Raw genomic sequence first — 13,171 nt, 5'->3', positions numbered from 1 at the left:
AGCGCCATGGGAAGCTCTGCCATCATCGCTGCATGCCTCCCTCTTGCAATCTTACAGCGTGAAAACAGTGAGAGTAAGGGACTGACAAGTGAAACAGAACAGACAGTTCAGTGCAATGCATCCCCACTTCTGTAAACAACCTGAATTGTATGCCTGAGTGCCTATTCTGGTAATGTTTGCCCTTGTCCTTCTCAGTTTTGTTCTGTATGCAAGGGGCTGTCCCTGTAGTCTATATTTTCCAGGCCCCAATTGCCATCAGCAGATTAGAGGCAGGGGGAAGGGAGAAGTCAAAATATTTCACTTTCTGCCTTTGGTAGTAGCTACCATCACATTAGGGCCTACCACCTGCCATAAAACCCATGAGGCACCAGCCTTCGTGGTAGCCCAAGGCCATGGATTGTCTCCTTTATTCCTTCTGCCTACCTCTGGAGGAAGCTTTGTGGGCGCCAATGTTTAGATAGCTTCACTGCCATCTAGTTAGCATCTCAGTTTCTTCCATCACCCACCTAACCCATTCCTACATTAAATTACTTGTTGTAAATACTGAGAGTGTTTTTTCTTTTTGTGCAGGTCCTAAACAATTGCACTCTATTCATGGAGGGTCAATAACACTGTTTTTTAAGGTCAATGTTGTTTTCATCACACTGAATTGTATAAGTATTTATATACATACACATATATATAGAGTTATACATATATACACACACACATATATAACCATATGTTATATATATGTATACATATATATGTACATATAAATGTATATAAAAAGAAAACTAGAGAATTATAGGAATTGTATATCACAGATGGGATAGACCCAGAGCAAAAACAAAAAGATGATCTATATATTCAAGCAGTTCAAACATAAATTTTAGATTAATGGCCAAATGAATTAACCTACTCACCAAAATAGATTAAAATGACAACAAAGTAGGACAATTTTCTTAAGATAGTTGCATGATCTTGAAGTTTGAATGTAATTATTGCATGTTAAACAGATGGTTGGTTTACAGGTAATTAAATACAAGGAATCTCCAGAGGCAAAAGACAGCTTTTTCAGTGAGTCAGTGATGGAATAACTGAACTGAAGCAATTGCACAGATACTAGATTGAAGGAGACTGGAAAAATTATTATATAATATGGTCATCTTTTCCCTTCCTAAAAGGTTACATTTTATTTACCTAAATGGATTATGAGATATGTATCATTAACATTGTAGTTTTATTATAGAATCAATCACATAATGACTTTTACATAGATGGTGCTAAAATTTATGTTTATTACTACATGATTCAATAAATGAACTGACATGGCCTGACATATATGTGTTTTAGAAGAGTTTGCCTAAGGCTGTTAATAGAAGCATTGCAGGCAGTCCAGAAAATTGCAGTAAAAATATGCAAGTGCTTATAATAGCTTCTAAGTTAACCAATATCTCAAAGTTGACATTTATAAATGGGAGAAAAACACACAAAGTTTCATAGACCCACTCGAGCTTACTCATGAGAAATAAAGAAGGAAGCCCCATTCTCCTTTATCTACATGTTTAATGAATATGGGCTCTTAATTGAAATATTAACTATAAGAAGCACTAGTTTTTATTTAAAATTTTCTAAGTATAAAACTGAAGAAAAAATATTGCATTGTAGATTGTCTAGTACAGTTAAAATATTCCAATTTTACTCTTTCTCTCATTCTTTTTGTTATCCTATAGGACTTAAATATTTAAGTAGTTACATTAATAACTGTTTAAGTAGACAGCAAAATTCACATAGCCTTATTCTATGAGCTTCTCTTAGGTCTTCAAAAGCAGTTCATGAAAATGTGGCAGAAATGTGTCTAAAAGGGGGTAAAGAACTCACATCCTTCTGGTGCACAATAGCCTCACGGCAGCATCATAAGCCACTGGCCTGCTCCATTTCTTAGAGAGCTGGTGTGACATGGGCATTTTTAAGATCTTCATCCTCAACTCCCATGCAGAACACATAAAAAGGGTAAGAAGCCTGACTATAACTTCCTATATGTAGACCTGCGATATCTTAACTATGTGCATCTATTTGGACTCTACCACACACCCCACATCTCCGTTTTACCTTTCCCATAAGCCCTCCAAATTCTTCTCAGTATTATTTAAATGTCTGTGGACAAAAGAAAGCCAGAACACCTTATATGGCATTTTTGCCTGCTGCTTAGCCAAATCTTCCCTGTGGAAATGAAATACAGAACTGAGACCTACTTAAATTGTGAGCAGGGGCAGAAGAAAGATAAAGGAACAAAAACATAGAACAAACATAAATTATAATCTCAAAACAGTATCCAGACTCACTGATATTTAAAAAGCTGATGATTTAATTAAATTTTGTTCTGCCAATTCACTGAGTTGCTTTTCATTAATTCTAATATGATGTTGGGTTTTCTAACATCATAGAAATTGCAAACATTTTAATTTTGTGTTTTCTGTCCCTACACATATACTAATGGATCTGCTACATAACTAATGCATTTATTATATCCTCCAGAATTTTAAGTAGCTAAAGAAGAATTATGCATTGTGGTATTTTTCTTAAACAAAACAGTAATGCTTTCTGTAATTATTAATTGTGATGTTGACTTTGGTTATGAAAGAGATATTCTTTATCATAAGAGATCAATAGAAAGGAACGAAAGTTTAGTTATGGACAAAGTGTGCAGCGCAGAGTTTGTTTGTTTTTGCAAATGAGGGTGGGGGCATTCTAATGAGCTGGGAAAGTTGTACAATTTTACTTCACATCTCACACCAAAATAGATTTTTTTTTTTTTTTAAGTTTTTTCAGGTTGGTACCAGATTTGTTTATAACTGGGGCCCGGGGTGATAATAAAATTCAAACCTATTCATCTATCCTTGTTACACCGTTTGGAAACTAATCAATCAGGTTTGACTTATTCATGAGTTAAGAAATCTCGGCCCTGCACTCTACCTCATTCTCCGCCAACTACCTGCCTCGCTGCGGGCCCTGCAGCCATCCCACAGAAATGTTTTGGTTACTTACCCACAGTCTTTCCCCAGGAGAGACCGCTGTCCAGGGTACTGGCTCCTCATCTCACTCAGGCTTATGCCAAAGATGTAAAATTTGCCGCAAATGCCTGAGCCTTAGTGCTTCAAGGTGTAGATCTTTCAGCCGATGTTGTAGCCATTACAATGGGCCCAAAGGGAAAAAGAGTGATTACTGAGCAGAGCTGGGGAAGTCCCAAAGTAACAAAAGATGCCGTGACTGTTGAAAACTCGATTGACTTAAAGGATAAATATAAAAATACTGGAGCTAAACTTGTTCAAGATGTTGCCACTAGCACAAATGAAGAGGATGGGGATGACACTACCATTGCTAGTGTACTTGTAGGCTCTTTGCCAAGGAAGTTTTGAGAAGATAAGCAAAGGTGCTAATCCAGTGGAAATCAGGAGAGCTATAATGCTGTTGATGCTGTGATTGCTGAACTTAAAAGTCAATCTAAACCTGTGACCACCCCTGAAGAAATTGTGCAGGTTGCTACAATTTCTGCAAATGGAGGCAAAGAAATTGGCAATATCATCTCTGAAGCAATAAAAAAGTTTGGAAGAAAGGTTGTCATCACAGTAAAGGATGGAAAAACACTCAATGATGAATTATAAATTATTGACGGCATGAAGTTTGATCGAGGCTACATTTATCCACACTTTATTAACCCACCAAAAGGTCAGAAATGTGAATTCCAGGATGTCTATGTTCTGTTGCGTGAAAAGAAAATTTCTAGTGTCAAGTACATTGTACCTGCTCTTGAAATTGCAAATGTTCACTGTAAGCCTTTGGTCATAATTGCTGAAGACGTTGGTGGAGAAACTCTTAAGTACGCTTGTCTTGAATAGGCTAAATGTTTGTCTTCAGGTTGTGGCTGTCAAGGCTCCAGGATTTGGTAAGAATAGAAAGAACCAGCTTAAAGATATGGCTATTACTACTGGTGGTGCAGTGTTTGTAACAGAGAGGTTGACCCTAAATCTTGAAGGTGTTCAGTCTAATGACATAGGAAAAGTTGGAGAGGTCATTGTGACCAAAGATAATGCCATGCTTTTATTATTATACTTTAAGTTCTGGGGTGCCTGTGCAGAACGTACAGGTTTGTTACATAGGTATACACGTGCATGGTGGTTTGCTGCACCCATCAATCCAGCATCAATATTAGGTATTTATCCTAATGCAATCCCTCCTCTAGCCCCCCAACCCCTGACAGGACTCGGTGTGTGATTTATCCCTCCCTGTGTCCATGTGTTCTCACTGTTCAACTCCCACTTATGAGTGAGAACATGTGGTGTTTGGTTTTCTGTTCCTGTGTTAGTTTGCTGAAAATGATGGTTTCCAGCTTTATCCATGTCCCTGCAAAGGACATGAACTCATCCTTTTCATGGCTGCATAGTATTCCATAGTATATATGTGCCACATTTTATTTGCGTTGATCCAAGTCTTTGCTATTGTGAACAGTACTGCAATAAACACATGTGTGCATGTGTCTTTACAGCAGAATGATCTATAATCCTTTGGGTATATATCCAGCAATGGGATTGCTAGGTGAAATAGCATTTCTCATTCTAGATCCTTGAGGAATTGCCACACTGTCTTCCACAATGGTTGAACTAATTTACACTCCCACCAACAGTGTAAAAGTGTTCCTATTTCTCCACATCCTCTCCAGCATCTGCTGTTTCCTGACTGTTTAATGATCACCATTCTAACTGGCATGAGATGATATCTCATTGTGGTTTTGATTTACATTTCTCTAATGACCGGTGATGATAAGCTTTATTTTTTTTTCATGTTTGTTGGCCACATAAATGTCTTCTTTTGAGAAGTGTCTGTTCATATCCTTTGCCCACTTTTTGATGGGATTTCCTTTTTCTTGTAAATTTGTTTAAGTTTTTTATAGATTCTGGATATTAGCCCTTTGCCATTAAGTTTTTTCCATGCCTATGTCCCAAATAGTATTGCTTAGGTTTTCTTCTAGGATTTTTATGGTTTTAGGTTTTACGTTTAAATCTTTAATCCATCTTGAGTGAATTTTTGTATAAGTTGTAAGGAAGGGGTCCAGTTTCAGTTTACTGCATATGGATAGCCGGTTTTCCCAACACCATTTATTAAATAGGAAATCCTTTCCCCATTGCTTGTTTTTGTCAGGTTTGTCAAAGATCAGATGGTTGTTGATGTATGGTCGTATTTCTGAGGCCTCCATTCTGTTCCATTGGTCTATATATCTGTTTTGGTACTAGTACCATGCTGTTTTGATTGCTGTAGACTTGTAGTATAATTTGAAGTCAGGTAGCGTGATGCCTCCAGCTTCGTCCTTTTTGCTTAGGATTATTTTGGCTATGCAGGCTCTTTTTTTTGTTCCATATGAAACTTAAAGTAGTTTTTTTTTTTCGAATTCTGTGAAGAAAGTCAATGATACCTTGATGGGGATAGCACTGAATCTATAAATTACTTTGGGCAGTATGGCCATTTTCATGATTCTTTCTATCCATGAACATGTTTTTCCATTTGTTTGTGTCCTCTCATTTCCTTGAACAGTGGTTTGTAGTTCTTTGTGAAGAGGTTCTTCGCATCTCTTGTAAGTTTTATTCCTAGGTATTTTATTCTTTTTAAAGCAATTGTGAATGGGAGTTCACTCATGCTTTGGTTCTCTATTATTTGTGTATAGGAATGCTTGTGATTTTTGCATATTGATTTTGTATCCTGAAGCTTTGCTGAAGTTGCTTATCAGCTTAAGGAGATTTTGGGCTGAGACAATGGGGGTTTTCTAAATATACAATCATGTCATCTGCAAACAGAGACAATTTGAATTCCTTTCTTCCTATTTGAAGACCCTCTATTTCTTTCTCTTGCCTGATTGCCCTGGCCAGAACTTCCAATACTATGTGGAATAGGAGTGGTGAAAGAAGACATCTTTGTCTTGTGCCAGTTTTCAAAGGGAATGCTTCCAGTTTTTGTCCATTCATTATGATTTTGGCTGTGAGCTGTCATAAATAGCTCTTATTATTTTGAGATATGTTCCACCAATACCTAGTTTATTAAGAGTTTTTAGTTGAAGGGCTGTTGAATTTTATCAAAAGCCTTTTCTGCATCTATTAAGATAATCATGTGGTTTTGTCATTGGTTTGGTTTATATGATGGATTACATTTACTGATTTTTCATATGTTGAACCAGCTTTGCATCCCAGGAATGAAGCCAACTTGGTCATGGTGGATAAGCTTTTGATGTGCTGCTGGATTCATTTTGCCAGTATTTGAGGATGTCTGCATTGATGTTCATCAGGGATACTGGCCTGAAATTTTCTTTTTTTGTTGTGTCTCTGCCAGAATTTGGTATCAGGATGATATTGGCCTCATAAAATGAATTAGGGAAGTGTCCCTTTTTTTTACTATTGTTTGGAATAGTTTCAGAATGGACCAGCTCCTCTATGTACCTGTAGTAGAATTCGCCTGTGAATCCATCTGGCCTTGGACTTTTTTGGGTTGGTAGGCTATTAATTATTGCCTTGACTTCAGAACTTATTATTGGTCTATTCAGGGATTCAACTTCTTCCTGGTTTAGATTTGGGAGGGTGTATGTGTCCAGGAATTTATCCATTTCTTCTAGATTTTCTAGTTTATTTGCATGGAGGTGTTTATGGTATTCCTTGATGGTAGTTTGTATTTCTGTGGGATCAGTGGTGATATCCCCCCATTTATCACTTTTTATTGCATCAGTTTGATTCTTCACTCTTTTCTTATTAGTCTGGCTACCGGTCTATCTATTTTGTTGATTTTTTTCAAAAAACCAGATACTGGATTCATTAATTTTTTGAAGGTTTTTTGTGTCTTTATCTCCTTCAGTTCTGCTCTGATCTTATTTCTTGTGTTCTGCTAGCTTTTGAATTTGTTTGCTCTTGCTTCTCTACTTCTTTTAATTGTGATGTTAAGGTGTTGATTTTAGATCTTTCCTGCTTTCTCTTGTGGGCATTTAGTGCTATAAATTTCCTTCTAAAGAACACAGCTTTTGCTGTGTCCCAGAGATTCTCATATGTTGTGTTTTTGTTCTCATTGGTTTCAAAGAACTTATTTCTGCCTCAATTTTTTTACCCAGCAGTCATTCAGAAGCAGGTTGTTCATTTTCCATGTAGTTGTATGATTCTGAGGAAGTTTCTTAATCTTGAGTTCCACTTTGATTGCACTGTGGTCTGAGAGACTGTTTGTTATGATTTCCATTCTTTTGCATTTGCTGAGGAGTTTTTTACTTCCAATCATGTGTTCAATTTTAAAGTAAGTGTGATTGGTACTGAGAAGAATGTATATTCTGTTGATTTTGGGTGGAGAGTTCTTTAGATGTCTATTAGGTCTGCTTGGTTCAGAACTGAGTTCAAGTCCTGAATATCTTTCTTAATTTTCTGTCTCATTGTTCTAATATTGACAGTGGGGTGTTAAAATCTCCCACTATTATTGTGTGGAAGTCTAAGTTGCTTTGCAGGTCTCCAAGAACTTGCTGTATGAATCTGGGTGCTCCTGTATGGGGTGCATATATATTTAGGATAATTAGCTGTTCTTGTTGCATTGATCCTTTTACCATTATGTAATGCCCTTCTTTGTCCTTTTGATCTTTGTTAGTTTAAAATCTGTTTATTCAGAGAGTAGGATTGCAACCCCCCCCCCCTTTTTTTTTTTTGCTTTCCATTTGCTTGGTAAATATTTCTACATCCCTTTATTTTGAGCCTATATCTGTCTCTGCATGTGAGATGGGTTTCCTGAATACAGCATACTGATGGGTCTTGACTCTTTATCCAATTTGCCAATCTGTGTCTTTTAATTGGGGCATTTAGCCCATTTACATTTAAGGTTAATATTGCTATGTGTGAATCTGTTCCTTTCATTATGATGCCAGCTGGTTATTTTGTCCGTTAGTTAACGCAGCTTCTTCACAGTGTTGAGGGTTGTTACAAGTTGGTATGTTTTTGCAGTGGCTGGTATAGGTTGTTTCTTTCCATATTTGGTGCTTCCTTCAGGAGCTCTTGTAAGGCAGGCCTGGTGGTGACAAAATCTCTTAGCATTTGCTGGTATGTAAAGGATTTTATTTCTCCTTCACTTATGAAGCTTAGTTTGGCTGAATATGAAATTCTGGATTGAAATTCTTTTCTTTAAGAATGTTGACAAATGGCCCCCACTCTTTTGGCTTGTAGGGTTTCTGCAAAGAGAGCCACTCTTAGTTTGATGGGCTTCCCTTTGTGGGTAACCCGGTCTTTCTCTTCAGCTGCCCTTAACATTTTTTCCTTCATTTCAACCTTGGTGAATCTGATGATTATGTGTCTTGGGTTTGCTCTCCTCAAGGAGTATCTTTGTGGTGTTCTCTGTATTTCCTGAATTAGAATGTTGGCCTGTCTTGCTAGGTTGGGGAAGTTCTCTTGGCTAATATCCTGAAGACTGTTTTCCAACTTGGTTCCATTCTTCCTGTCACTTTCAGGTATGTCAATCAAACGTAGGAATGACAAATGATAGAAAGGAAAGAAAAAATGAAGTTAAGCTTCATTTTTAATAATAGTAATGTCCTAACAGTTGGTGAAATACATAATAATGAATATCAGCCTCACAATAAATCAAATATGAGTAAAGATGAACTTTTTATGAGTCACAAAAATCATAAAGTCATGAAATTTGGTAATAAACCTCACATTTGAATCCTAGTACTACTACTTACTACTTATACACAGTTGCTTAATATTTCTGAGCTTCAGTTTCTTCATTTGATAAATCCATCTAGTCCACAGAAATGCAGAGTCCATCCATTCTGTATGCCAGCATGTTATCTGTAACAAAATATTACTTTTCTCATGGCTGTCATGTGGATTAAATCAATTACTATATGTAAAGTATTCAGTACAGTGTGTGGTACATCAGAAGCCTCGATGGCAGATAACAGAAGAGTTTTAAATTGTAAATTGATTAGGAATGGATTCCGCTGCAAAAACAGAAAACAAAAGTAAGTTTAAAGAAAGTTTAAGCAAGCAGGATTTCATTTTTGAAACAAAACAAAAAGTCCCGAGGTGGGAAGTTAGTTCAGCTTCTCAAAGGCTCTATCAGGGATTCAGGCTACAGTAAACCATTTATACTTTATCTTCAGGGTGAAGGTTGTGTATGCATTCTTACTGCTTCATGATTGTAAAGCGATGCTGTATCTCTGGTTACCAACTTCTGCATTCCAAGCAGGAAAAAGCAGGAACGAATGAAAGGCATGAAGGTTAGAGGGTTAGGGCTAGGTGCCAGCTTAATCTCTCTCATTTTTATCAGGGAAGCAAACCTCACAGATAGCACTTCTAACTCTGACCCAGAAATGTATTACATGGTCATCATTGGCTGAAATGTCACTAGATAGCAGGGGCTGTGGATGGCTATCGGATCAGTCAACGAATAGTGTTTGCCACAAATAGTAACAATGACAAAAAGAAAGTCAACAGACTTAGCAGTGGCTTTAACCTTTAAACTTCTATTGAAACTCTTTATTGCTTTCTTACAGGAAAAGTATAATCATTAAAAAAATAGAACTCAAATACACTTCCCTCTACACTCGACTAAATTGCCCCCCACCCCTCCATCAGATATCTAAAGAAGAGGGAGAATGAGGAAATTTTATTACTAGTATGCTGACATTTAAAAATCATTTCAGCCCCTGAAGACTTTCATAAATATCAATTTCTCTGCTGCCCCAAGAGTCTTAGGTATGTAATTTGCATTGGTGAAATTAATTAAAAAAAAATGGAGACCGCTTCCCTTGTACTGCATGAATACATCTTTCTCTTCTTTTTAATAATTTTGAGAAAAATTGTACATGTTCTCAATTGATTTCTTCACTAAAGTTTCCATGTTACAAAAAACCACTTCAAGGACAAATACCTGAGGAATTTGACACCTAAACAATGAATAAGAATTGGAAAAGATTATTACAGTTTCTCACAGTTTTAATTTGATTCATTTTAACCAAATAGTCTCTCTTGTCTGAGAAAAGGTCATGAAAGAAGAGAGCGACTTGTTGGAGAGAATCAGAAATTCAAAATACATACTTTAAGGGGGCAGAGATATGTCTCATTGATTTTCTTGTGTGGTAAGAAATATATAAAGAATGACTGAAAAGACAATGAACAACCATCAAATTAAATTAGAATACTCATGAATTTGCGTATTTAAAATCAAATCTGTATTAAGCAAACCAATCCTTTTAATACAAGTGTTTTTTCCTAATATAATGGTACACATCTATAAAATATTTATTTTGCTTCTTTGTACTATTATTAGGTTGGTGCCATTAAAAGTGGTAAAAACTGCAATTACTTTTGCACCAACCTAAATATACGAGAAAAGCAGTCCGCAATTTAAAACAAGATGCAGATAATCCCTGTTATTTTAATTTAAATTGCAAGGAAATTTAAAGGCCAAATATATTTGCATTTGAAAGAAGAAAATAAAGATTTCTAAAATCTTGAGAGGAGCTTTCTGCTGACCTTAATGAAAATGCATTATATTAATTTTATTAAAAACAAGTGTAATCCTTCAGAAGAGCATCTTCTTTAATTCTTATAAAGGTTCATTACACAAGAAAGGTGTTTAATTATACTTTAAAAGATGGGAAACATCTGTATACTTGAGTTTAAAAAAATGTAGCCCAAGGATGTGAAGTCATTTATAGCAGATCACAGGATAAGTTAATGCCAGTTAATGCCAATAAGATAATTTGAGTCCATCTGCCTTTTCTGTTACAAGAACATCCTGGCATAATGGATGTTTCCTTTCTTATCCAGAATCTCACAGATATAGAGATGCTCAATATGTTCTTGATAATCATAGTGGATCAGTGCATCACGGATTATCATTACACAGCATATATTCATGCACATACATTGAATGAATGAACAAAATACCTTTTTAAATGAATCATGTAATGATTTAGTAAAATTTATTGCCTAAAAAAATTTTCATGGAGACTGAAACTCTGGAATCAAAGGTCCCTAAATTCATCTGAATTCATTTCTGGTTTTTAGCTTTTGAACGAATACTGGTTTTCCAATAAATACCATGTATATATAGTGCAATATATAGTATGTAGATGGCAGTTTTCACAAAAGTCATAAAAATATATGTATATAGGCCAGGTATGGTGGCTCATACCTTTAATCCCAGCACTTTGGGAGGCCGAGGCGGGCAGATCACGAAGTCAAGAGATCGAGACCATCCTGGCCAACATGGTGAAACCCAGTCTCTACTAAAAATGCAAACATTAGCTGGGCATGGTGGCAGGTGCCTGTAATTCCAACTACTTGGAAGGCTGAGGCAAAAGAATTGCTTGAACCCAGGAGGCAGCAGAAGTTCTGGTGAGCCAAGATCGTCCACTGCACTCCAACTTGGGTGACAGAGTGAAACCATCTTAAAAAATAAATAAATAAATGTCTTTTGATACTATATACATCATATAAATACTATATACATTTATCTATATATGTATATAGATGAAAAGTTGTTGCTCTTTAAAGATATATAAATAGCTACTAGTTAGCATTCTAACAGTCTCCATCACACTCAAGACTCAAACGTTATGCATCTGATACAAAGTCAACATTTCAAGCTGTTGAAGTCTAAAGCTATCTTGCAGTAAGTTTCTTTAGCATTCCCAAGCTCCAAATTCATCCCTTTTTACTTCTGAAAAACAATTTCAAATGAATTTCAGATGAAGGAATAAACAAATTCAAAGTACACAAATTACATTTGCTCAAAATGAATGAAACAGAAAAACTAGAATGTTACAAATAAGATCTACTATACGGATTATTTTCTGCCTATCAAATCCAAAATCACTAACGTGAAGACAATGGCATACATCAATTACCTAGTTAAATGGCCTATTGCCAGTAGGAATTTAAATTTCCTTGGATATTTCAGTGTTATTTTCTCTGTAGCATAATTTTGATATCTATTTAAGTATGTAGCAAAATTTGACCACTAAAATCATGGCCTAATTCACAACAAAAGCAGCAGCAGGAAGCTACTGTCAAATATTTTAATATTAACTTGAACTTCTATTCAACTATAAAAGTGTAACACAAATTAACCTTCTCATTACCAAAGGCATATTCAATAATACATTATTCTTCATGTAAAGCTTATAAAGATGTAGAAGGCTTATTTTATATGATGTTAATTTAAAATTGACAGTGATTTTCTTGAATTATTCATTACACCTAGAAACCTAATGGAATAAAAAAAGATTTTCCAATGATAAACATTTAAACTATTTAGTGACATCTTTAAATGGAGTTTTTAGCATAATTAAAAATGATAGTACACAGTGTTGCACTTTATTGAATAGATGTTGAATTCTTTTGTACAAATTTTGAACAGCTAAGAATTAGTAATACAGTAGGTATAGAAGGTTTCTCCTATTTTTGTTATCAAGTCTCCCTGGTAATGTTTGACTAAGTTTTAAAATAATGCCTCTCTTAATTGCAAAATGGAAATGCCAGAAAATAGTGCACTCTTCCTTTATTAGTTTCCCTCCTTGGTCTAGAGACTTAGTGGCATGTTGTGAAGACTATCATGAACGCTATGATATAATGAGAATGATTTTCTCAAGCTGCCTAAGGAAACCACTTTCATTTTGGTAGGGTCTCACCTCATCTCTGCATAGAGTAAACTGAGTGACATGTTACAAAATCGTGTTTATGCTTTAGTCTGAATATGAATTGATACATGCTCCCCATCAAACTCTGGAAACTATAGATGAGTTCAAAAATGGAAATAAAGATACCAACATGTCACCAACCAGATAATCACCGTTAGCAGTCTGATTGGCTCTGCCTATAATTTTTGGCATGCATGTGTGCGAGTGATCTTTGAAGGAAGGCACTGTATTGCTTACTGCTGTTTTCCCAGCTCTCATCATTGTGCCCTGAACAAAGTAAGAGATTAATGAAATCTGCATGTTAAATAAATGCAGACAGACATAGTAAAATGGAGTCAGATTGTTAATACAGGTCTTTCTTTTTCATGTACAGTAAATAGAATGTCCTTAGATATTCTTGTAAAACATGATCTTTGAAGGCTACATTATATTCCTTTTTTTGATAATCAGTAATTTATCAGTCAGTATTTGAGG

The 13,171-nt window shown here is 35.7% G+C and overlaps 1 pseudogene; it reads left to right on the top strand.

The window, feature by feature from the left end:
* The first annotated feature begins 1,941 nt into the window (after positions 1-1,941).
* Positions 1,942-4,149, top strand: LOC116550057 (annotated as a pseudogene).
* The last annotated feature ends 9,022 nt before the right edge of the window (positions 4,150-13,171 follow it).

This window comes from Sapajus apella, unplaced genomic scaffold, assembly GCF_009761245.1.
Source record: "Sapajus apella isolate SASKATOON/1434 unplaced genomic scaffold, GSC_monkey_1.0 scaffold7, whole genome shotgun sequence".
In the NCBI taxonomy this organism is placed as follows: Eukaryota; Metazoa; Chordata; class Mammalia; order Primates; family Cebidae; genus Sapajus; species Sapajus apella.
The sequence above is the reverse complement of the archived record's forward strand: the minus strand, read 5'-3'. Positions and strand labels throughout refer to the sequence as shown.